General features: G+C 40.8%; 1 pseudogene; it reads right to left on the reverse strand.

Moving 5' to 3' along the window:
• Window positions 1-2,651: 2,651 nt before the first annotated feature.
• LOC111163501 (serine/threonine-protein phosphatase 4 regulatory subunit 3A pseudogene) lies at window positions 2,652-5,190 on the reverse strand (annotated as a pseudogene).
• Window positions 5,191-23,975: the final 18,785 nt, after the last annotated feature.

Below are 23,975 nucleotides of genomic sequence, written 5' to 3' on the forward strand. Positions count from 1 at the left end.
GAAAATTGAAATCATATCAAACATCTTTTATGACCACAATGCTATGAGACTAGAAATAAACAAGAAAAAAACTGCAAAAAACACAAACACGTGAAGGCTAAACAATATGTTACTAAACAACCAATGGATGACTGAAGAAATCAAAGAGGAAATAAAAAAATGTCTAGAGACAAATAAAAGAACAGGATAATCTAAAACCTATGGGATGTAGTAAAAGTAGTTCTAAAAGGGAAGTTTACAGTGATAACAAGCTTACCTCAGGAAACAAGAAGAATCTCAATTATAGAACATAACCTTTCACCTAAAAGAACTAGAGAAAGAAGAACAAACAAAACCCAAATTTAGTAGAAGGAAAGAAATCATAAAGATCAGAGCAGAAAGAAATGAATAAAGACTAAAAAAAAAAAATACAGAATATCAGTGAAACTAAAAGCTGGTTCTTTGAAAAGATAAACAAATGTGATAAACCTTTAGCCGGACTCTTCAATAAAAAATGGGAGAGGGCCCAAATCAATAAAATCAGAGATAAAAAAGCGGTTACAATCAAAACCACAGAAATACAAAGGATTATATGAGACTACTACCGACAACTGTATGTTGTCTTCTAGACAACCTAGAAGAAATGGACAAATTCTTAGAAAGGTACAATCTCCCAAGACTGAACCAGGAAGAAATAGAAAATATGAACAGACCAATTACAAGTAATGAAATTGAATCAGTAATTTAAAAACTCCCAATAAACAAAGTCCAAGACTAGATGGTTCACAGGTGAATTCTACCAAACATTTAGAGTTAACACCTATCCTTTTGCAACTCCTGCAAAACACTGCAGAGGAAGGAGCAGTTTCGAATTCATTCTATGAGGCCAGCATCACCCACCCAGATACCAAAATCAGACAAAGGTATCACACACAAAAAATTACATGCCCCCTCCCAAAAGTTACATGCCAATATCACTGATGAACGTAGGTGCAAAAATCCTCAACAAAATACTGGCAAACTGAATGCAACAATACACTAAAAGGATCCTACAACATGATCAAGTGGAATTTATCCCAGGGATGCAAGGATCTTTCAATATTCACAAAGCAATCAATGTGATACACCACATTAACAAATTGAAGAATAAAAACTATATGATCATCTCAGTAGATGCAGAAAAAGCTTCTGACAGAATTCAACATCGATTTATGATAAAAACTCTCCAGAAAGTGGGCATAGAGGGAACATATTTCAACATAATAAAGGCCATATATGACAAACCCACAGCTAGCGTTATACTCAGTGGTGAAAGCTGAAAGCATTTCCTCTAAGATCACGAACAAGACAAGGATACCCACTCTCGCCACTTTTATTCAACATAGTATTGGAAATCCTAGCCACAACAATTAGGCAAGTAAAAGAAATAAAAGGAATCAAAATTGGAAAGGATGAAGTAAAATTGTCACTGCTTGCAAATGACATAATACTCTACATAGAAAATTCTAAAGACGCCACCAGAAAACTACTAGAGCTCATCAATGAATTTTCTAAAGTTGCAGGATACAAAATTAATATATAGAAATCTGTTCCATTTCTATACACTAACAAACTATCAGAAAGAGAAATTAAGGAAACAATCCCATTTACCATCACATCAAAAAGTATAAAATACCTAGGAATAAACCTACCTAAGCAGGTAAAAGACCTGTATTCAGAAACCTATAAGACACCGATGAAAGAAATTGAAGATGACACAAACAGATGGAAAGATATACCATGTTTGTGGGTTGGTAGAATATTGTTAAAATGACCATACCACCAGGAGATTCCATATTTATGTCTAAAATAATTCCTTAACAATAACCTAGATTCAGTTTATGCATCTCTGTTATTGACGCCTGTTGGAGAAAAGTGTTAGAAATAAAAAGAAGGGTAGCAAGTTGTGTTATCTGGGTTTTTTTTGTTTTGTTTTTTACCAGCACAACATTAGGTTATATTACATCAAAAAAGTTTTTAATGGTCCCAAATATATATACTCAACAACTAAGCATACACTCAGGAGAAAAAAAAAAATCAAAAACCAAATGAAACAAAAAAATTTATGACACAAATGACCACATCTAGAATTCCACTCAATCTTTAATCAAGTAGGGACAAATCCCCACTTAAAAAAAAATCTGCAGTTTGAAGGGCAAAGGGAATAGATAAAGAAGAGGAAACTTCATATTCGCCCCTCCCCCAAAGAGGTTTTTCCAAACCTGCTGTAGCTTGACTAAAATGTTCAGAATGTACGATTTTAAAGGCAGGTCTCTTTATACAAAGAAACTGCTGGCATTCTTAACTAGTGAAGAATTAGGGCAGAAAAGCCTATTCTTCTGAGTCTCAAACATGGTCCAAGAAAGCATATTCTGATTGTAGCAACTGACCAGTCAATCCAGAGTTCCACTCTCAAAACCCCTGCCCTGTTGGCTTTTCGTTTCCATTTCCTTCCCTGAGAAAAGGGCAATGTGTGGTCCAAGCTTAGACCTCGAAGGTGTAAGTCTTCCCCCTAAATGTATAATTATCCCCTCCTCCTGCTCCACTGAATTGGCACTTCATGAGCAGAAGTCAAGTGTGCGAGCTGAGCTGTGTCAGTCATTCACAAGAGGCCACTGCTTTGTTATAGATTTTGTAGTGGGGAGGGGTAGAGAACCAGTTTTCTCAACAGGTACTGATCACAGGCAGTTGCCATTATGACTCAAACTTTGCTTTCTTTGACAAAGGGAGCGTGTCTTCCTTGTCTTCATCCTCATCATCATCCTCCTCATCATCAGGATAATCTACCAGACCCACGAGGCCTCCCCTGGTAGTAATAGCTGCCGTCTGAGATGTATTTTCAGGGATGGATCCAGGAGAGCCTGGAGATCCTGGGGATCCAGGTGAGCCTGGAGAACCAGGCAGATTTGTTGCAGGTGACTGGCTGGAGAGGGTAGTCTTTGTTCCACTAGAGAGGGAAAACTTGAAACTTGGGCTCTGCCGACCAGAAAGATTTGTTTTCAGAAGCATCTCCTTTTCCTCACTTTCTTTTAATTTCTTCCTCTCCATGAATTTACTTATTGGATCCATAATGTCATCATCATTCTTAGTTTTGTCAGATGGAGACACGACAGCTTCTCCATCTTCCATGTCATCTTCATCTGTGTTGAACCACATCTCATCTTCATCTTCTGTTGTTCTGGCGTCTCTTCGATATCTATGATTCCTCAAAATGGAACACATACTGTCAAGTTTGGGATTATCTTGCCTTTCTCTTTGTTGTTCAAATCTCAGTTTCAATCCTTTAAATGTTTGTACATAATCTACATCTTCCAATGCTTTCCAGTAAATTTCAATTACATGATCAATTAATGATTTTATGTCTTCCACTCTAATAAATTCAAACATTTCTATTATGGCAGAGTTCATCAGATTGTAGCGGGATCCATTGTTGAGAAATGCTTTGACTACTGGTTCAAACAAAAAACTTTTCATTATATAGCAGTTGTAAAACTCATCTTTTAATCCAATAATCTTTCTCTTAAAACGAAGAGCACATAATGCCAAGAAAGCATGCTTCGAGGCCATAAGAACTAACACTCTCCGGAGAATGTCCTTATTAATAATGTAGTTCTTTATGTGGTAGGTATGGTGCTCCACACAAAATGTTAACAATTCCAATACAAGTGCCAACAACTGGGCAGTCTGAAAATCATCTTTGCTAGGTTTGTCTTCTGTTGTATTTGCCAGTAAGGGAGCAGTAAGGACATGCATACAGTGCTTGTAGAAGAAACCCAGAAATTCAGTCTTTTCTGTTTTATTGGCAGTAGCTAACATGTTTTCTGGGTCAACTAATGTTCGAAGGAGGCCCATAAGCTGGACTGCTCCTCCATGTTCAGGGTCTGTATCACAAATCATATGTTCTATAATGAGGTTGATGAGCAAAATATCATCATCATTCTGTTGTGCCTCCTGCATGACAAACTCTCGTACCATGGATGGATTATATTCAACCAAGTATGATAATATATCAGTAGCAGCACTTCGCACCTGTGTATCATCCATGCCAAGGATGACTTCTAAAGCTGGTAATATACCCATGTTTGACAAAGTCTTGAAAAAAGCATCTCTGTTTTGAGGTTGTAGCGTTTGGGAGAATGCACAAAATTCTTTTAAAAAGTTAACCAATTCCTGTCTTTTTTCCTCATCTGTTGCTTCATCTGTTAGCTGTGCAAACAAATCTGTCAGAAATTTTTCATCTTCCTGTAACATACCAACAATTTCTACCTTATTGAAAAAGATAAAAGAGTGAAGTGTTGATAACATATTTTCTTCAAAGACTGAAGGGGTAGGTAGAACCATGTCTTGTATATACTGAACTCTGTATGTCTGATGAATTTTTTGTTTCAGCTCAGGATCTGATATGGGAATCACTTCTTTAAACTTGGCTGTTTTTGTTAGAAATTCCCTATGTTTTCGTGGTTGTGATAAAGCAGGATCATATTCTAAGCATCCAATGACGTCCATTATACATTCCTCAGAGAACATAACTTCAAAAAGAGCAGTATGATTCAAGAGGAAGATGCCTTTGATAATTTCATACAAGTGGTGCAGTCCTTCAATATTTTCCAAATCCTCACACACATGAAAAAGCTCTAAGAGCTTTTTAATGTAATCCTCATTTCCCAGTGCTAGTGCAAGTTTTTCACGACGCAGGGGGGAAGGTAAAGATGATGCCACAAGTTTTGCAATTTCCTCAAGGCGACTTAATTCACAAGATGGCAATTCTAAACCTGGCGATGACATATCATCGAAATGCTCCTCTTCAGACTCATCTACAAGGTCCTGACTGATGTCCACTGATGGGTCCTTTCCTTGAACCTGACATATTTTCTCCCAAATTTCATCACATCCAGCTTTTTCTTGAAAGCTAAGGGCCAAGTCATAATTTTCTGCTTCAGACCACACAATCAAAGTGTCCTGTTGTTTCTGGTATACAGTATTAGGATTTATTTTGGACTCTAAAAGTAGAGAACCGTCGCTCTCGGCCCTGACAAGCAGGGACATGCCCTTCAGCCGCTCCACGTAGCCCGACGACACATGCCCGGTGCCCCGGTCGTCCCACTGCCGGTCCTCGTTGAGTGTGTAAACCTTCACCCGCCGCCGGGTGTCGGTCATCGTGCCGCCCGGGGGCCACGGCAAAGGCCCCGCCGGAGTCGCCCGGGAAGGGGGTCCGGGGAAGGCGGGAGCCGAGGCGAGAGGACGCCCACGAGCGGAGGGCTCCCTGGCCTCACTGCCGCCGCTGGCCGCCCCGGGGCCGCGCTGCTGCCCTCATGGCCCGCCGCCGGGCCTGAGCTCTGGCCCCTGCCTTTCCTCGCCTCCGGCTCCTCGGCACTATTGTCCAGGCCCAGCGAACCCGGCCGCCCGAGGGGGCCGTGCAGCGCTTCGCAGCCTCCCGCCCCGCCGCGCTAGGAACTCGCAGCGCCGTTCACTGCCCTGCTCCCGCCTCCGCCATGATCTCTGTGAAGCTGCTTCCCGCGCTGCCTCCTCCTCAGGCCGCCGACGCCATGTTTTCCTTCCTTATACCTGGCCCTGCCTCCGCAGCCGGGGACTGCGCTCCGCTTCCCTGCTTCAAATGTCCGAAGCCGACCGGCACCTGGTCCTGCTGCAGCTGCCACCACTACGCGGGAGACTCCGAGAGCCCCCTGGCGCACGAGCGCTCTTGACTACTGGGAGTCCCTTTCCTTCCGCCGCTGCCGCCGCCTCTTTCATCGCCTCTTCCGTCTTCCTCACAGAGTCAAAGCCGCTGCCATCTTGGTTCGCCCCTCAATAGCGGCGCGCGGGGCCACCCCCGTAGCAGCTTCCGGGACGGCCCATTGGCCCCACCATTTAAAGAGACAGGAGTGAAGCCTCGAGTCTCGCAGCGACGGAGGCCTCGGACGGAGACCTTGTTATCTGGGTTTTAAACGGACTCTGTCGGGTGGAATTAGGAGACACACCTCCTCACCTTTGAACTATTTACGTAAGCTGAGTTCTTTCTGGGGGAAAAGATGGAAACCCCACCATTCAATAAGGGTTCAGACAGACATTTTGGGCAAATCGAGGGTGAGGACCTCAGTGGAAGTCTTAGACTATTGAGAGCATAACCAAAACCGTGAGAAAGAATTCATTGGAAGACAGGAGGATGTCTGGCAGGTTAGGTCATGCTCAGGAACAGTACTCCATCTTGAAGAGGTTCCAGCAACAATGCAGAGGTCAAACCTTGGTTTGTGCATCCCAGGAGAAAGTGTATGTGTTAATAATTGCAACAAATGGCTGACTTTAGGACTCAAGCAAGTTTATTGTGGGACACTTTCTCTGAGTATAATACAGAAAGAATAGTCTCTACATGTTGCACAAGCATCAGTGCCGTCTCTTGGGAGCCTGACAACTGACTGATTACCCAGTTTGGAGCACATGTGTTAGGAGAAGAGTTCCATCTCAGAGTGATGCCTCTGAGAGATTTTTGAGGCTTGAAGCTGTGGGGTTTTGGCCTGACTGTAGTGGCTAGCTATAAATAACGGCAGACCCCTGATTCTTCCCGAAAATTCTTGAGGAGAAATGACTTCCTGCAGTTAAGGAGATGAAACAGGTAAATTCGAAATTCTTTTTATACTTTTATATGGAAGTTTGCAATCTCACTGGGAGATAGATAAATGATATGATCTCCTTGATAGAGAGAGTATCTGTATCACTTTAAAATATGTTGCTGATCTCAGAACACACACCCTCTGGTGGCCAAGACACTTTTAAGGCTCTGGTATAGCATAGGAGCAGAAATGTTTGGCTCATAGGATCTTAGAGGAGGTATGATTTACTCCATGGGTGTCCAGCCAGTTGGAGTCAGGCAGTGCCCAGTCCAACCCTGATGCAGAAAGGGATATCTTCACAAAGACTTTGTTGAACCAATGTGATAATATCCTCTAAGTTGTTTCCCAGTTAAGGCTCCCCACCTCATATTCTTGGAAACCTAACAAAGGGGAAGCAGGAGAGATTGTGCTGTTATTTGCAGGGTTTTTGTCTTATTTTTTAATGTTATAAATAGGCTATTGTGAGAAAACATTCTAAATTATCTAGATTTTCTGTATTAGAGAGAGGATACACTTCATCTTTCCTAATCAACGTGATCATTTATAGGGAAGGGTCTGTATAACCAGCCCCAGCAAGGACACCTTCAGACTCTAGCAGATGGATTCTAAACTAATTAGTTGGGAATGAAAACATCTATAGCAAATGCATTATGTAAATACAGGCCATTTAAGATTACCCTGTCTTGAAGAGATAAAATTAGATACTTAGCAGAGAAGGGGGAGGTTGGGAGCAGATTAGAGGTTCATTTAGATTATATTTTGTTATTAGTTCTCCTTATCATTAACATCTGGCCTCTGTAGCTATAAATTATAAATATTCCACAGGTATTAGATCAAGTTTTCAACTGATTTTAGAAGACTGATTTATATATGGCCACAGAGCAGGTAACATCTGAGGCAGAATATGATTATAAACTGAATGGAGTTAATATTTGAGGGAAAATGTATAATTAGTTGAAGGTCCCTGCAGATTCACCAGTGTATTTCTATATTTTTCTTTCAAGTTCATTTGAAAATAAAATCTATGATGAGCTTACTTGACCAGTTTTGAACACTTTCATTTTACTACATTAAAAAGAGAGTATTTGCAATGGTTTTGTAATGCGCTGATGAGGCTGAACTGTTTCCCTAGGTATTTCCGGTTAGGGTAAGCCACAGGAGAGATTCTTGCTCAAGGCTGGTAGGGTGGAAGTGAAGCAGTAACCATTTGGTAGCTCACAGACATTGCTGCTTATCCTCTGGTTCACATTGTTGAAACCAACTGCTCCACCTTCCCCCAGGTCTTCTTTCAGTTTCTCTTACTCTTGGGCAAGGTGTGTGTTTAGTTCTGCAACCAAGAGCCCCAGCTTCTGTAGGATACCCCTGTCACCAACACCAGAGGCAGCAAGAAGAAACCTGGGTGTCAGTCCCTCTTTGTGGGAATCCAGCTCAGGCTGGTGAGTTCCAGTTCCGTCTTGTTCATCCCTACTCTATGTCCATCTTCCCTTCCTGACTACCCTGGGGACTTCAAGCTCCTTCATCAGACTTGGAGACCCCAACCTTACGGTGCCACAGCTTCCACAATCCCTGTATCAAATCCCTTCATACAAGTTGTTCTCAGTTGAGGGTAATTTTTTTTTTTTTGGTCACGCACAGCTTGCGGGATCTTAGTTTAGTTCCCCGACCAGGGATCAAGTCCATGCCCCCGCTGCAGTGGTAGCGTGGAGTTCTAACTGCTGGATGCCAGTGAATTCCCAACTGAGGGCAATTTTGACCCCCATAGGAAATTTGGTGATCTTTGGAGATGTCTTATCGTGACAGAAGTGAGGAGGTGGGAGGGGTAGGGAGGCAGGCATGAGAGTTGCTACTGGCATCTAGTTGACAGAGTTCAGGTACATGGCTAAACATCCTACTACGTGCAGGTCAGCACCCTGTGGCCCTTGTGCGCCGCCCCCCCGACCCCAACACACACACACATAGAATTATCCGTTGCAAAATGTTAATTTTGGAGGTTGAGAAACCCGTAGGGTTTGGACTGGATAATTCTTTATGAGGTAGAAGGTTCATAGGCTGTGGTTCTGTTTCAGATTGAACCCTAATTTTTTTTTTTTAAAGAAAAATTTTTAAAAAGAAATTTATATTTTATTTTTTGTGTGCAAACTGAAAGCTTTATTTATTTTTATTATTATCTTAAAAAACTTTTAAGCCTATTTATTTATTTAACATCTTTATTGGAATACAATTGCTTTACAATGGTGTGTTAGTTTCTGCTTTATAACAAAGTGAGTCAGTTATACATATACATATGTCCCCATATTTCTTCCCTCTTGCGTCTCCTTCCCTCCCACCCTATTTATATTTTATTTTTGGCTGCATTGGGTCTTTGTTGCTGAGCGTGGGCTTTCTCTAGTTGCGGCAAGCGGGGGATACTCTTCATTGTGGTGCACGGGCTTCTCATTGAGTTGGCTTCTCTTGCTGCGGAGCATGGGCTCTAGGCGTGTGGGCTTCAGTAGTTGTGGCACGCGGGCTCAGTAGTTGTGGCTCGTGGGCTGTAGAGCGCAGGCTCAGTAGTTGTGGTGCATGGGCTTAGTTGCTCTGCAGCATGTGGGATCTTCCTGGACCAGGGATCAAACCCGTGTCCCCTGCATTGGCAGGCGGATTATTAACCACTGCACCACCAGGGAAGTCCCAGAAGTCTAATATTTTAAAACAAATATTTTAGCAGTTTCCTCCTTGTCAGCAAAACTACATTTTCATTAAAGACCAAAAAGATGAAAACTTCCTTGGCTGTGCCATGTGGCTTGTGGATCTTAGTTCCCTGACTGGGGATCGAACCTGGGCCCTGGGAAGTGAAAATGCCAAGTCCTAACCACTGGACTTCCAGGGAATTCCCAAAAAGATGAAAACTTAAAAAAAAAATTATTTATTTAGTTTTATTTTTGGCTGCGTCAGGTGTTAGTTGTGGCAGACGGGATCTTTCATTGCAGTGCACGGGCTCTTCATTGTGGCGGTTGCGCTTCTCTCTAGTTGTGGTGCGCAGGCTCCAGAGCACAGGGGCTCTGTGGTTGCAGCATGCAGGCTTAGTTGCCCCGCAGCCTGTGGGATGTTAGTTCCCTGACCAGGGATTGATCCTGCATCCCCTGCATTGGAAGGCAGATTCTTAACCACTGGACCACCAGGGAAGTCCCAAAAGATGAAAACTTTTGAGGAACATACACAGCTATCAATCTCTGGTGATATATTTATAGCTATAGAGCACGGTAAGATCCTAACATTTATGAAACACATACTATATAGTAAAAATCACAAAAGTTCTCTGTCAAAGTGTTTTTCTCAAATTGAGAGACTTCTTTTTTTTTTTTTTTTTTAAACAGCAGATGTTGGGTTTATAGGAAAATTGAGCAGAAAGTAGAGTTCCCATATATCCATATCCACATCGCCTCTCCAACTGAGTTTTCACTATTATTAACATCTCTGTTAGTGAGCATAAGTTTATCACAATTAACGAACCAATATTGATATGCTACTAAAGTTCATAGTTTACATTAGGGTTCATTCTGTGTTTGTATTTGTCTGCTCAGCCTTCTGTAACAAAATACCATAGACCGGTTGGCTAAAACACCAAAATTGATTTGCTCACAATTCTGTGGGCTGGAAGTCCAAGATCAAGGTCCAGTAGCGTTCTGTTTCTGGTGAGAGCTCTTCCTGGCTTGTAGATGGCTGGCTTCTCTCTGTGTGCCCACATGATCTTTCCTTTGTGCTTGAGGAGAGACAGAGAGAGAGAGCTTTCTGTGTTTCTTCTTATAAGGACACTAATCCTATCATAGCAGGGCCCCATTCTTATGACCTCATTTAACCTTAGTTACCTCCTTATAGGCCCTATGTCCAAAAACAGTCACACTGGGATTAGGGTTTGGGAGAACACAGTTGAGTCCATAGCAGTTCTAGAGTTTTTGACAAATGCATAATATCATGTATCCACCATTAAAGTATCATACAGAATAGTTTCATTGTCCTAAAGATCTCGTGTACACCACCTATTCATCTCTCCCCTCAAATCCCTGGCAACCACTGATCTCTTTACTGTCTCTATAGTGTTGCCTTTTCCAGAACACCATATAGTTGAAATCATACAATATGTAGCCTTTTCAGACTGACTTCTTAGCAACATGTGTTTAAGTGTCCTGCATGTCTCTTTGTGTCTTGATAGGACATATCTTTTTATTGCCCCACAATATTCATTGTATGGATGTACCACAGTTTGTTTATCCATTGACCTATTGAAAGACATCTTGGTTGCTTCCAGTTTTTGGAAATTATGAATAAAGCTTGTATAAATATTCATGTGCAAGTTTTTGTGTGGATATACATCTTGAACTCATTTGCATAAGTATCCAGGAGTACAGTTGCTGGATTGAATGGTAACAATATGTTAAGCTTTGTAGGAAACTATCAAACTGTCTTCCAAAATTGGTGTGCCATATTGCATCCCACCAACAATGAATGAGAATTCCTGTTGCTTTACATTCCTGTCAGCATTTGGTGTTGTCTGTGTAATAGGTGCATAGTGGTGGCTCATTGTTTTAATTTTCAATTTCCTAATGATATGTGATATTGATTGTCTTTTTCTATGTTTACTTGCTATCCATATATCTTTGTTGGTGAGGTATCAGTTCAGATCTTTTCTTTTTTTTATTGCCCTGTTTTACAAAAATTTATTTATTTTTGGCTCCATTGGGTCTTCATTGCTGCGCGTGGGCTTTCTCTAGTTGAGGTGAGCGGGGCCTACTCTTTGTTGCAGTGCGTGGGCTTCGCATTGCAGTGGCTTCTCTTGTTGCGTAGCATGGGCTATAGGTGCACAGGCTTCAGTAATTGTGGCTCACAGTCTCTAGAGCACAGGCTTAGCTGTTGTGGCGCATGGGCTTATTTACTCCACAGCATGTGGGATCTTCCTGGACCAGGGCTCGGACCCGTGTCCCGTGCATTGGCAGGCGGATTCTGAACCAGTGCACCACCATGGAAGCCCAGTCCAGATCTTTTGCCTTCTCTTAAATTGGGTTGTGTGTTTTCTTATTGTTGAGTTTTAAAAGTTCTTTATATATTCAGAAATAAGGGCTTGTCTTTTCATTCTCTTAACAGTGTCTTTCACAGAACAGAAGTTTTACACTTTAATTAAGTTCAGCTTATCAATTGTTTCTTTCATGGGTTCTGCTTTCGGTGTTGTATCTGTAAACTCACTGCCAAATCTAAGGTCACCTAAATTTTTTCTGATGTTGTCTTTTAGGAGGTTTATAGTTTTATGTTTTATATTTAGGTCTATAATCCATTTTGAATTAATTTTTGCGAAAGGTGTAGGGTCTGTCTAGGTTATTTTTTTTTTCTTTTTGCATGTAGATGTCCAGTTGTTACAGCATTATTTATCAAAAAGACTATTGTTATGGGCTGAATTGTGTCCCCCCTAGCCTCCCAAATTCATATGTTGAAGCCTTAGCTTAGTGCTTTAGAATGTGACTGTAGAGATAGGGCTTTCAAAGAAGTAATTAAGTTAAAATGAGTTGTTAGAGTGGGCTCTTATCCAGTGTGACTGATATCCTTATAAAGAGGGACTACAAACACCATACATATATACAGACCAAGAGATGACCATATGAAGACACAGTGAGAAAGTTGCCATCTGCAAGCCAAGGAGAGAAGCCTCAAAAGAAACCAGACCTGCTGACGCCATGATCTTGGACTTCTAGCCTCCAGAACTGTGACAAATAAATTTCTGTTGTTTAAGCCATCCAGTCTGTGATATGTTGTAATGGCAGTCCTAGCAAACTAATACAACTATCATTTATCCATTGAATTGCTTTTGCTTCTTTGTCAAAGATCAGCTGTCTGTATTTATGTGGGTGTATTTTTGTGCTTCCTATTCTGTTTCATTGATTGATTTGTCTGTTTTTCACCAGTACCATATTGTGTTAATTACTGCAGCTTTATAGTAAGTCTTTAAAGTTAGGTAGTGTCAGTCCTCCAACTTTGTTCTTCTTCTTCACTATTTTGTTGGTTATTTTGAGTCTTTTGTCTTTCCATATAAACTTTAGAATCAGTTTGTCAGTATGCACAAAATAACTAGCTAGGATTTTGATTGGGATTGCATTTGAATCTGTAGGTCAAAATGGGAAGAACTGAGATCTTAACAACATTTTGTCCTCCTATCCGTGAACATGAACTATCTCTCCGTTTATTTAGATATTCTTTGATTTCATTCATCGGAGTTTGTATTTTTCCTCATGTAGATCTTGTACATATTTTGTGAGGTTTATACTAATATATTTCTTTTTTTGAGTGCTAATGCAAATGATGTGTTTTTAATTTCAAATTCTAATTTTTCATTGCTGGCATTTAGGAAAGCAATTGACATATGTTAGTTTTCTTTGGGGACAGGCAGTTGCTGAGGAAAAAGAAATGCTCTGGGCTTATTTCAAAATGGTTAATTTTTCCCTTCCACTGCCACAAGCACAAGGGGGGTTTTTCTCTGATCTTCACCCTGAGAATGTGGAGGGGCTCCTGAAGGTAAAACTAAAAAAATGTGAGGTTTCCCCTGAAGCTGGGCACCCTGGAGTTTTTATCTCTTAAGTTAGACCAAACTCAGTATCCAGAAATTAGTGAATTGTCCTTTAAGTGGTCCTTCCAGGCTCTAGCAGCAGCTTCTGCTCCAGTAAGCTGTGATTCTCTGTATTCTTCAGTTTCTCCAGTTTTCAGGGCAGTGGTTTGCCCTATGGTCTCAGTTCTCTGGTGGATCTAAGCAGAGATGTTGAGTTTCGCTTTGTTCAGTTCTTTTTTTTTTTTTAGATGTGAGGATGGGAATTACAATTTCCAAGCTCTTTACATGTCAGACTGGAAACTAGAAGTCTCACAGCATTTTATAAAGTATCAGGCGCCTCAAGTATTATAAAAATAACACATCAGTAGCATTATATTGAACAATATGGACATTTTTCACTATATAATTTTATTTTACATGATTATTAAAGGAAATTTAAGCTCTGTTAAAAAGAAAGATAAAGTAATTAAAACAGCAGTTTCTAATTAGTCCTATCACCCAACACCATCTCTGTTCACATTCTAGTAAATGTCTCTTTCCTTCCTCCCTCCGCTTCAGATTTTATGAAGTGCCTACAATCTGCTGTTCCCTGAGCTAGATGCAGGTTCTTTGGAGTTTCTTGTACCTGTATCATTGTGTGCCTGTAAGCTATGTGATGAACTCAATTCTCCCAACCATTTTCTTCTGGTTCAACTAGTACTGGTTCAGTATCACAGTGCCCTGCGATGTCATCTGGTTTCACTTGGAACAAAAAAGATTCTACTTTTAGAGGTACACAAGAGGACAGATATCACCTGGTAGTACTTAGTGATGACATAGTCATCCAAACTTTTTTGTTTGTTTGTTTTTGTTTTTTGTTTTTGCGGCACGCGGGCCTCTCACTGTTGTGGCCTCTCCCGTTGCGGAGCACAGGCTCCGGACGCGCAGGCTCAGCGGCCATGGCTCATGGGCTGAGCCGCTCCGCGGCATGTGGGATCTTCCCGGACCGGGGCACGAACCCGTGTCCCCTGCATCGGCAGGCGCACTGCCAACCACTGCACCACCAGGGAAGCCCCAAACTTTTAATACCATTGTTTTCCTTTAGATTATCACAAAATGAAAATATAAACATATAAATTCATGGACTTTCCAATATACTCTTGTTTATTAGTTTGAAAAAAGGGCTTTTAAAAGATATGTGTCATTAGATGCCTATTTTGGCCTTTTTTTAAAAAATTTTACACCCATAAAATGTCTACCTTTACATAGTAAAACTTTATGTAGTGGTTAATAAAACCACTTTTTTTTTTTTGCGGTACACGGGCCTCTCACTGCTGTGCCCTCTCCCGTTGCGGAGCACAGATTCCGGGCGCGCAGGCTCAGTGGCCATGGCTGATGGGCCCAGCCGCTCCGCGGTATGTGGGATCTTCCCAGACTGGGGCACGAACCCGTGTCCCCTGCATCGGCAGGCGGACTCTCAACCATCTGTGCCACCAGGGAAGCCCCAATAAAACCACTTCTTGATGGACCTTCCAAAGGAAACTATTTGTGAAATGTATAAGAAGAAATACTGATTAAAATGCCTAATTGTGTGGATGTAAATTCATTATGTGTATATAAAATCTGATGTATATTTTACCATAGATATAATTCTCTATTTTAGATTCCAGCAGTAATGTTAGCCCAGTAAATTCTTAAGCTTTACCAACACCTTACTGAGTTACTTTACACTGTAGAAGTCTTTACGTTATTAGGAAATGAGAAAGGAAAACAGAACAGCCCCTGACATTCAGAAGCTGGTCTGGCACTCACAGCTAGGCTGTATTATTCTCCTATGAGACATAAATTATCTCATAGAACACAACCTCAGACCAGATTACTCTGAGACCAAGATAAAATGAGACAGAGCAACACTACTTCATAATTTTGTCTAAGCACAGACATAAACAAGGTCACTCTGCCACCCACAGAATATCCATGAAACACCCCTATCATAGCCAAAATGAGTGACTGCTACTTCTTTACTAATTACAGCTTTATCCTTATGCTGTTCTCTTTCCCATAGATAAGATTGATGGAGAAACTTAATCATAGACTCTCTGCCAAGTCACTGAATCAAATTCCAAATCCTGTAATTGGTTCTTTCTACTACAGTCTTACTGAGACGACTTATGATTCCCCATGGTGTATATTCTTCCTCTCTGCACCAAGGAATAAACCCAACTTCAACTACACCTGTGTTTCCAGTGGTTCTTTGGCTGGAGGACATTGACAGAATATATAAATAAATTAAGTAGTTTGTTCAGCAAACATAAATTAAGCTTGTAGTGTATATATGTAGTGTTCAGCAAACATAAATTAAACTCGTAGTACGTGCTTCCAAACTGCTTGAGTGTCTTGGTTTAAAATCTTTGAGAATATGATGAAAGTTACAGAACTTCTTACAGAAAAAGTGCACATTCATTCAAAAATTCACACAGTTTCAGAGGTTCACAGACCTTTTTGATTAAGAGTTTGGATCTAGTTATTAGGAGTGGAACCCTCGCTGCTTTTTTTTTTTTTTTTTTGCGGTACGTGGGCCTCTCACTACCGTGGTCTCTCCCGTTGCGGAGCACAGGCTCCGGACGCGCAGGCTCCGCGGCCATGGCTCACGGGCCCAGCCGCTCCGCGGCATGTGGGATCTTCCCGGACCGGGGCACGAACCCGTGTCCCCTGCATCGGCAGGCGGACTCTCAACCACTGCGCCACCAGGGAAGCCCTGGAAATCATTTCTATTTAGAGAATGTTCCCAATAAAGAAATACGTCACTTACTCCCTTGTGCTGATCCTGAACTCCTTAAAAGCAGGGAGGGGGGCTTCCCTGGTGGCGCAGTGGTTGAGACTCCGCCTGCCGATGCAGGGGACACGGGTTCGTGCCCCGGTCCGGGAAGATCCCACATGCCGCGGAGCGGCTGGGCCCGTGAGCCATGGCCGCGGAGCCTGCGCGTCCGGAGCCTGTGCTCCGCAACGGGAGAGACCACGGTAGTGAGAGGCCCACGTACCGCAAAAAAAAAAAAAAAAAAGAAATGGTTTCCAAATGAAAAATAGAGAACCTGGGTTATGACCAGGGTAAGGCTAATTCTGGAAGTGTATTCTTTTCCTTCTGCATATTTTAAAGATTAAATAAATTTATTTTTAATTTATTGCAATAACAAAATTTCTGACAGAGAGATAGGGAGAGAAGGAAGGAGGGAAAGAGAGATAAAGTATTGCAAAATGTGCAATTCACACAGTACTCCTTTCAAATGGTACAGGATTGTTCCTTTCTTCTCATTTACAAAGTCTTTCATTCTACCACTTGAACAGAATCTGAACAAGGTGAGGGACTTGTTTTCCAAATAAGGTCATACGCTGAGGTTCTTGGTGGACATGATTTCTTGGGATACTATTCAACCCACTACTGCTGCAGAGATGGTGTAGGGAATTCCTGAGTACTGTTTACCCGCACATCAGCTTTTAATCTGAAGTAGACAGCTCCTCAAACCAGGCAGACCGAGTGAATCTCTGCGTCGCAAGTGATTCATGCACAGGTGTCCAAGGCCACATCTCCTGGTGCTCATTCCTTTTAGGCACCTCACAGAATGATCTCTCTCTGAGGTTCCACTATATCAGAGGTGTGATATGGCGAGAGCAGGTTCAAGCCTTTGCTATGTGGAGAAACTGAAAACACTAATCCCATTCTTACTCTCTGGGATCTACCCTGGGTGTTGGTTTTTTAATTTAATGTTTTATTTTGAGATAATTGTTGATTCATATTGAACGTATAGTTGAAATATGTAGTAGAGGGAGATCCTTTGTACCTTTTCCCCAGGTTTTCCCCAGTGTAACTTCTTGCAAAACTACAGTATAATATCACAGCCAGGGTATTGACATTGATACAACCCACTGATCTTACTCAGATTTCCCCAGTTTTTCTTGTTCAGTGGGCCCTCCATATCGGCATGTTCTGTGTCCCCGGATTCAACCAACTGTGCATCTGCAACTGGTTGAATCCCTGGACGCCGAACCCTCCGATAGGGAGGGCCCACTATAAGTAGAATACAAGATAGACAACAGCAAACTTTCACAGAGAAGGTAGATGTAAAACTGAGTGTTCAGAAGCAGAGATTAGTAGTATGTAGAGAGAGCAAGGAAGTCTGCAAGGAGGAGATTAAATCTGAGTTGGGTTTATACAGAGGGGGAACGTTAGAGATGAAGAGGAAGACATTTTAAGTAGTGGGGTGTTATACGCAAAGCTCTGGAGATGGAAAGCTTAGACCGCATGTGGAGAAGAAGAAGTTGTTTTGCTGAAAGGATCAGGGAAGAGCAAATGTGGAAAACGAGGTTGGGATTTCTGTTAGGGCCAGTCCACAGAGTGCATGTATGATAGACAGGAGAACGTGGCATTCATTCTGCCAGCAATGGGGTCCTGTAAGTGTTTTGTGCAGGAGACTGATATAATTGGAGCAGTGTGGTTCTGGAACTTTTCTGGCGATTGTGCTATAAATGGATCGCAACAAGGAAAGGTGTAGGCTGTGTGTTGTGGCAGAAGTTATGAGGCACTCTTCCAGAGGCCCTGGACTCTGAGTGGAGAGGTGGCAGAGGGAATGGAGAGGGAGCAAGAGTGTGACAGAGGTAACGAGGGCAGAACACACAGGACCTGGGAACTCATTGTTCCGAAAAACTGTGATGTTTCCTTCAGGTTTTCTGTTTGAGTATTTATTTCACTGCTAGTTGCTATTAACTGTCGCCTTAATTTTAGTGATTGCAATTATTTGAATGTTTGATAAAAGGTATTGTTTTAATGTTCACGATTTGGTAATCAGTTTAGTCATGGCCCTTAAAAATTAAGTAGCAGATGTCTGCTTTCAGAGGATGATAATGGATCACTACATGCCAGATCCAATTATGAACTTAGAATTGCTCTCATACTGTACATTTACCAGGACAGTACTCCCTCAGGATGCTACTTAAAATACATGGAGCCAAATTCCGCCCTTAGCTGAAACCATGAGTCTCTTGAACTGTGAACGCCTGTCACTTGGCAGAATTTAAATCCCATCAGGGGCTTCCCTGGTGGCACAGTGGTTGCGAATCCACCTGCCAATGCAGGGAACACGGGTTAGAGCCCTCATCTGGGAAGATCGCACATGCCGCGGAGCAACTAAGCCCGTGTGCCACAACTACTGAGCCTGCGTTCTAGAGCCCACGAAGCCACCACAATAAGAAGCCCGAGCACCACAACGAAGTGTAGCCCCTGATCACCGCAACTAGAGAAAGCCGGCGCCCAGCAATGAAGACCCAATGCAGCCAAAGGTAAATAAATAAGTAAATAAATATTAAAAAAATAAATCCCATCAAATACAGCAGAAGCATTTCCATGCACACTGTATTGTTTTCCATGAGAAATACATTTATGTATTATACTAACTGTGCAAGAGCATAGATCTGTATTCGTGTGTGTGTGTGTATTTGGATGGACTTATGCACTGATATGTCTATTGTCAGCAATGGATATATAGTAACTTCTGACAGTATGTCATTGCTAGACATTAAGAGATGTAGTCTACGTAAACATGTCTTAATAAACCGTGTTATAAAGGAGGTTCTATTCCTTTGAAACTCTTCTTGGCTTCTTTTCAGATAAAAGTCAGGTGAGTTGTCAACATTTTGAAAAAAGAATAATGAATCATAAATACATTAAAGCAACTGTGATTTTATTTAGTGTATCCTAAATTTGATGCATATGTTAATTCTGATGACCTGGTCAGTTAATTATACAAGGTAATATTAAAATTCCAGTGCCTGGATCAATACATAGCTGTTCTATTTGAATAAATGAAAATTATTATATTTTCATTTAAGATTTGCATTTTAGATCTTTTTGGTTGCCAGTGCAGACTCTGGAGCCAGAGCATAGGTTTAATGCAGACCATAACACTCTCTCTAGCTGTGTGATTTAGGTAGTATACTCTATCTCTTTGTGCTTTAATTTCCTCATCTGTAAAATGGGAATGATAATTGTACACACCTGTCAGGATTATCATGAGGAATTAAATGAATTAGTTTGTGTAAGGCCTAACACACAGTGAACACTTAATAGATGTTAGCTATTATTATTGATATCAAATATACATTATGTATTGCTATCTAAGTTAAATTTAATCTGTGTAATTACTAAATTATGATTCAGAAATTCATGTACTTATATAACTGCAGTACTAGGTAGAGGTGACTGTTCCTTTCCAAATCCTCCCATAGTATTTTCTGTCTTGAGGAACACAGGACATCATATTTCTTTATACTGTGTGAGTATCCCACTAATTATAAATAATTATGCAGCTCATTAACTTCCTCTGAATATCTTTTATAATATAATAGGTAAATAATATCTAATGCTGGATTGGTAAATAATGATACTTACAGTCAATTTTAGTTTGTAATATTTACTTTGCTGCTAACTACTATTAGCAATTGCATCAACTATATCACAATGATTTGAAAGATTTAATAAAATCCATTGTTTTAATAATCACAATTCAACGATTAGTCCTAAATTTTCCAATATTTGTCTCAAACTCTGAGAATAAAATGTAGAATATAGAGTAAAATTTCCCTTTTCCCTTCAATCATATCTTCCTTATATTTTAAAAAAGAAAAAGAAAACCCAAAACAGAAACAAGAAGCCAAAGCAAACACACTGCTCATCCGGTGAAACTATTTCCATTTCCAGACATTTCTAGCATTTTTTTCTTTGGGTAGATATTTCTGAAATGAGTGGTTTGTGTATCTTGAACACTTTTAACACACTTGAACTCATTTACACCGTGTTTTCCTCCTCATTTTGTACTGGGTCAGCACTCAACAAAAATGACCATGTTCTCTTGCTTCCCAAATCCTTGGCTGTATCCTCATTCTCTTCCTAACCGTTCTTAATAATGGGTGTTCCTTATGTTAGCGCTTGGGTCTCATCTCTTCCTTTTTGTTTTCTTTTGTCTTACTAAATCATTCTTTTGGAGATTTTAGCTGTATTTTTTACTTTAATTATGTGTTTGCAAGCCACATTCTTTGCCATTCGCTCTGAATTTTCCATTACCTCTGAAACATCTTAGGGCTGCCATAACAAAATACCACAAATTGAGTGGCTTAAAACAACAGAAATGTACTCTCTCACAGATCTGGAGGCCACAAGTCTGAAATCAAGATGTCAGCAGGGTTTCAGTCCCTCTGAAGGCTCTAGAGGAGAATCCTTCCTTGTCTCTTCCAGCTTTTGGTGGCTCTCAGTGTTCCTTGGCTTCGTTGGTTTGTGGCCACATCTTTCCAATCTCTGCCTCTGTCTTCACATTGCCTTCTCCTCTGTGTGTCTGTTTTCTCCTCTTCTGTCTTGTCTCCCCTGTGTCTCTCTCTCTTAAAAAGACACTTATCATTGGATTTAGGGCCCGCCTGGATAATCCAGTATGTCTCTTTAACTTGAGATCCTTAACTTAAATGACATCTGTAAAGGCCCTTTCTCCAAAGAGGATAATTCACAGGCTCTGGGAATTAGGACGTGGAAATTTCTTTCTTGGGGTTGTCATTCAACCCACTACGCCAGGCATAAGGAAAACACTACATAGTCCAATGACAAATGATAACTGAAACCAGACCTAGGTGTTGGATATCAGAAGGAATGACGGAATAGAAAACTAGAGCACACATGCCCTGGCCAGCCCTTCCTCAGCTCTAGCTACTGTTGACATGGGGCCATGCAGACCTGCTATTGCCAGTTCTTCTGTTAACCCCAGAGAAGCTGAAAATCCAGATTTTTGTGTGCTGGTAACTAATTAAAATTTTAAAAATCCACTTAGTAGGTAACACTGTGGGGAATACAAACCTGCCGGTGGGTCAGATGCATCAAAGTTGCCAGCTTGTGACCTCTTGTTACAGTCTGATGCTCAGAAAGCAGCTTTGATGAGAAGGGCCGAGAACCCTTACCGCAGAGGTGAGAGAGGTGTCTAATGTAATGTCAACTGAGATAGGAAGAAAGATGCTAATATTACCTTTGATTTGCCACTCTTTGCTCTTTAATGAGAAACTCAATTTCTAAACCTGAAAGCTCAGTTTCTTGTTGATGTCCTCTGATGAAAATTTTAAGTTGAGAATTGTACAGTACTTGCTTAAGAGTAGTGTCTATAAACTTTTGGAAGGCAGTCAGAAACCTATTCTTTAAGTACCATTTCAACAGGATTTTTTAGGCTTAATTCTTTTTCTTCATGTTTTTAGCAGCAGAGTAAATATTTTTTATTGAAGTATAGTTGATTTAGAATGTTGTGTTAATTTCTGCTCTACAACAAAATGACTGTTACATATATATATATATATATATATATATTCTTTTTTATATTCTTTTCCATTATGGTTTATAGTTCCCTGTACTATACAGTAGGACCTTGTTGTCTATCCATTCTATATATAATAGTTTGCATCTGCTAACCCCAAAATCCGAATCCATCCTTTCCACAATCCCCCTCCCTGTTGGCAACCACAAATCTGTTCTCTATGTCTGTGAGTCTTTTTTTTTTTAAAAATATTTATTTATATTTGTTTGGTTGTGCCGGGTCTTAGTTGTGGCAGGTGGGCTCCTTTAGTTGTGGCTTGAGGGCTCCTTAGTTGTAGCACATGGGCTCCTTAGTTGTGGCATGTGAACTCTAGTTGCGGCATGCACGTGGGATCTACTTCTTTGACCGAGGATTGAACCCAGGCCCCCTACATTGGGAGCGTGGAGTCCCAACCACTGTACCACCAGGGAAGTCCCTGTGAGTCTGTTTGACAGAGTAAATATTAATGTGACTTAATGTCCCGGCCATACTGTTATGTCTGCAGCGTCCTGAATATGCTATGCCCTCTTGCATCTTCAACCCTTCTCACCACTGGCCCTGTGCAGTCACCTTCAATTCCTACTGGCTCAATTAACTGGTGTGACTTTCTGCATTAGTCTTTCCTACAGCCCTATTGCTGTGTTGGATTCCCCTCTTTCTAAACCCTGGAATGGTGGTTCTCAGTGGGGACAGTATTGCCTCCTGGGGGACAGTTTGAAATTAATGGAGATTTTCTGTTGTTGTTTCACAATGACGTGTTACTGGAATTTTCTGTGAGGGAGATTGGTATGTTGGCATAAGGGACAATCTCACACAATGAAGAATTGTCCTGCATTTGCAGGGCTTTTGAATGTCCTGACGAACATTTGCATAGTTAAAAATGTTTATCATATCTTGTCTAGAATAAAACTCATTTAACATATAAACTCAATGTAGTTTTTGCATCATTGAAATAAACTCTGTATTTTCTAAGAATGCAATTACTAAGTAAATCTAGCGAAGATACTGCTGTTTTTTGTTCGGAACTTTCCTCAGGGAAAAGGAAACCATTTCAGAAAATGATATTACTGACTGCAATGACGTTTGTGGTTTTTGAGGCCAATACAGCATACCGGATCAGTCTGCACATGTAGCTGTCTCCTTCGCAGTGATTCTAAGTGTATTAGTCAGTTCAGAATACCATAACAAAATACCATAGACTGGGTTTATTTATTTCCCACAGCTCTGGAGGCTGAAAAGTCCAAGATTTGGTTTTTGGTGAGAACTTCATGGCTGGCAGATGGCTGCCTTCTTTTTGTATTTTTTGCATTCATCTGTTTTTAAATATTTTTTAATTTTTAAATTTTTTTATATAGCAGGTTCTTATCAGTCATCCATTTTATACACATCAGTGTATACAAGTCCATCCCAATCTCCCAATTCATCACGCCACTGCCCCACCCTCCCGCCGCGTTCCCCCCTTGGTGTTCATACGTTTGTTCGCTGCATCTGTGTCTCTATTTCTGCCCTGCAAACCGGTTCATCTGTACCATTTTTCTAGGTTCCACATATATGCGTTAATATACGATATTTGTTTTTCTCTTTCTGACTTACATCACTCTGTATGACAGTCTCTAGATGCATCCATGTCTCTACAAATGACCCAATTTCCTTCCTTTTTATGGCTGAGTAATATTCCATTGTATATATGTCCCACATCTTTATCCATTTGTCTGCCGATGGGCATTTAGGTTGATTCCATGACCTGGCTATTGTAAATAGCACAGCAATGAACACTGGGGTGCATGTGTCTTTTTGAATTATGGTTTTCTCTGGGTATATGCCCAGTAGTGGGATTGCTGGGTCATATGGTATTTCTATTTTAATTTGCTAAGGAACCTCCATAGTGTTCTCCATACTGGCTGTATCAATTTACATTCCTACCAACGGTGCAAGAGGGTTCCCTTTTCTCCACACCCTCTTTTATTTTTTGTAGATTTTCTGATGATGCCCATTCTAACTGGTGTGAGGTGATACCTCATTGTGGTTTTGATTTGCATTTCTCTAATAATTAGTGATGTTGAGCAGCTTTTCATGTGGTTCTTGGCCATCTGTATGTCTTTTTTGGAGAAATGTCTATTTAGGGCTTCTGCCCATTTTCTGATTAAATTGTTTGTTTTTTTAATATTGAGCTGCATGAGCTGTTTATATATTTTGGAGATTAATCCTTTGCCCGTTGATTCATTAGGAAATATTTTCTCCCATTCTGAGGGTTGTCTTTTCATCTTGTTTATGGTTTCCTTTGCTGTGCAAAAGCTTTTAAGTTTCATTAGGTCCCATTTGTTTATTTTTGTTTTTATTTCCATTTCTCTAGGAGGTGGATCAAAAAAGATCTTGCTGTGATTTATGACAAAGAGTGTTCTTCCTGTGTTTTCTTTTAAGGGTTTT

This window comes from Delphinapterus leucas, chromosome 12, assembly GCF_059928025.1.
Source record: "Delphinapterus leucas isolate spDelLeu-1000000601 "Yukka" chromosome 12, BTC_Dleu_Yukka2, whole genome shotgun sequence".
Taxonomy (NCBI): domain Eukaryota; kingdom Metazoa; phylum Chordata; class Mammalia; order Artiodactyla; family Monodontidae; genus Delphinapterus; species Delphinapterus leucas.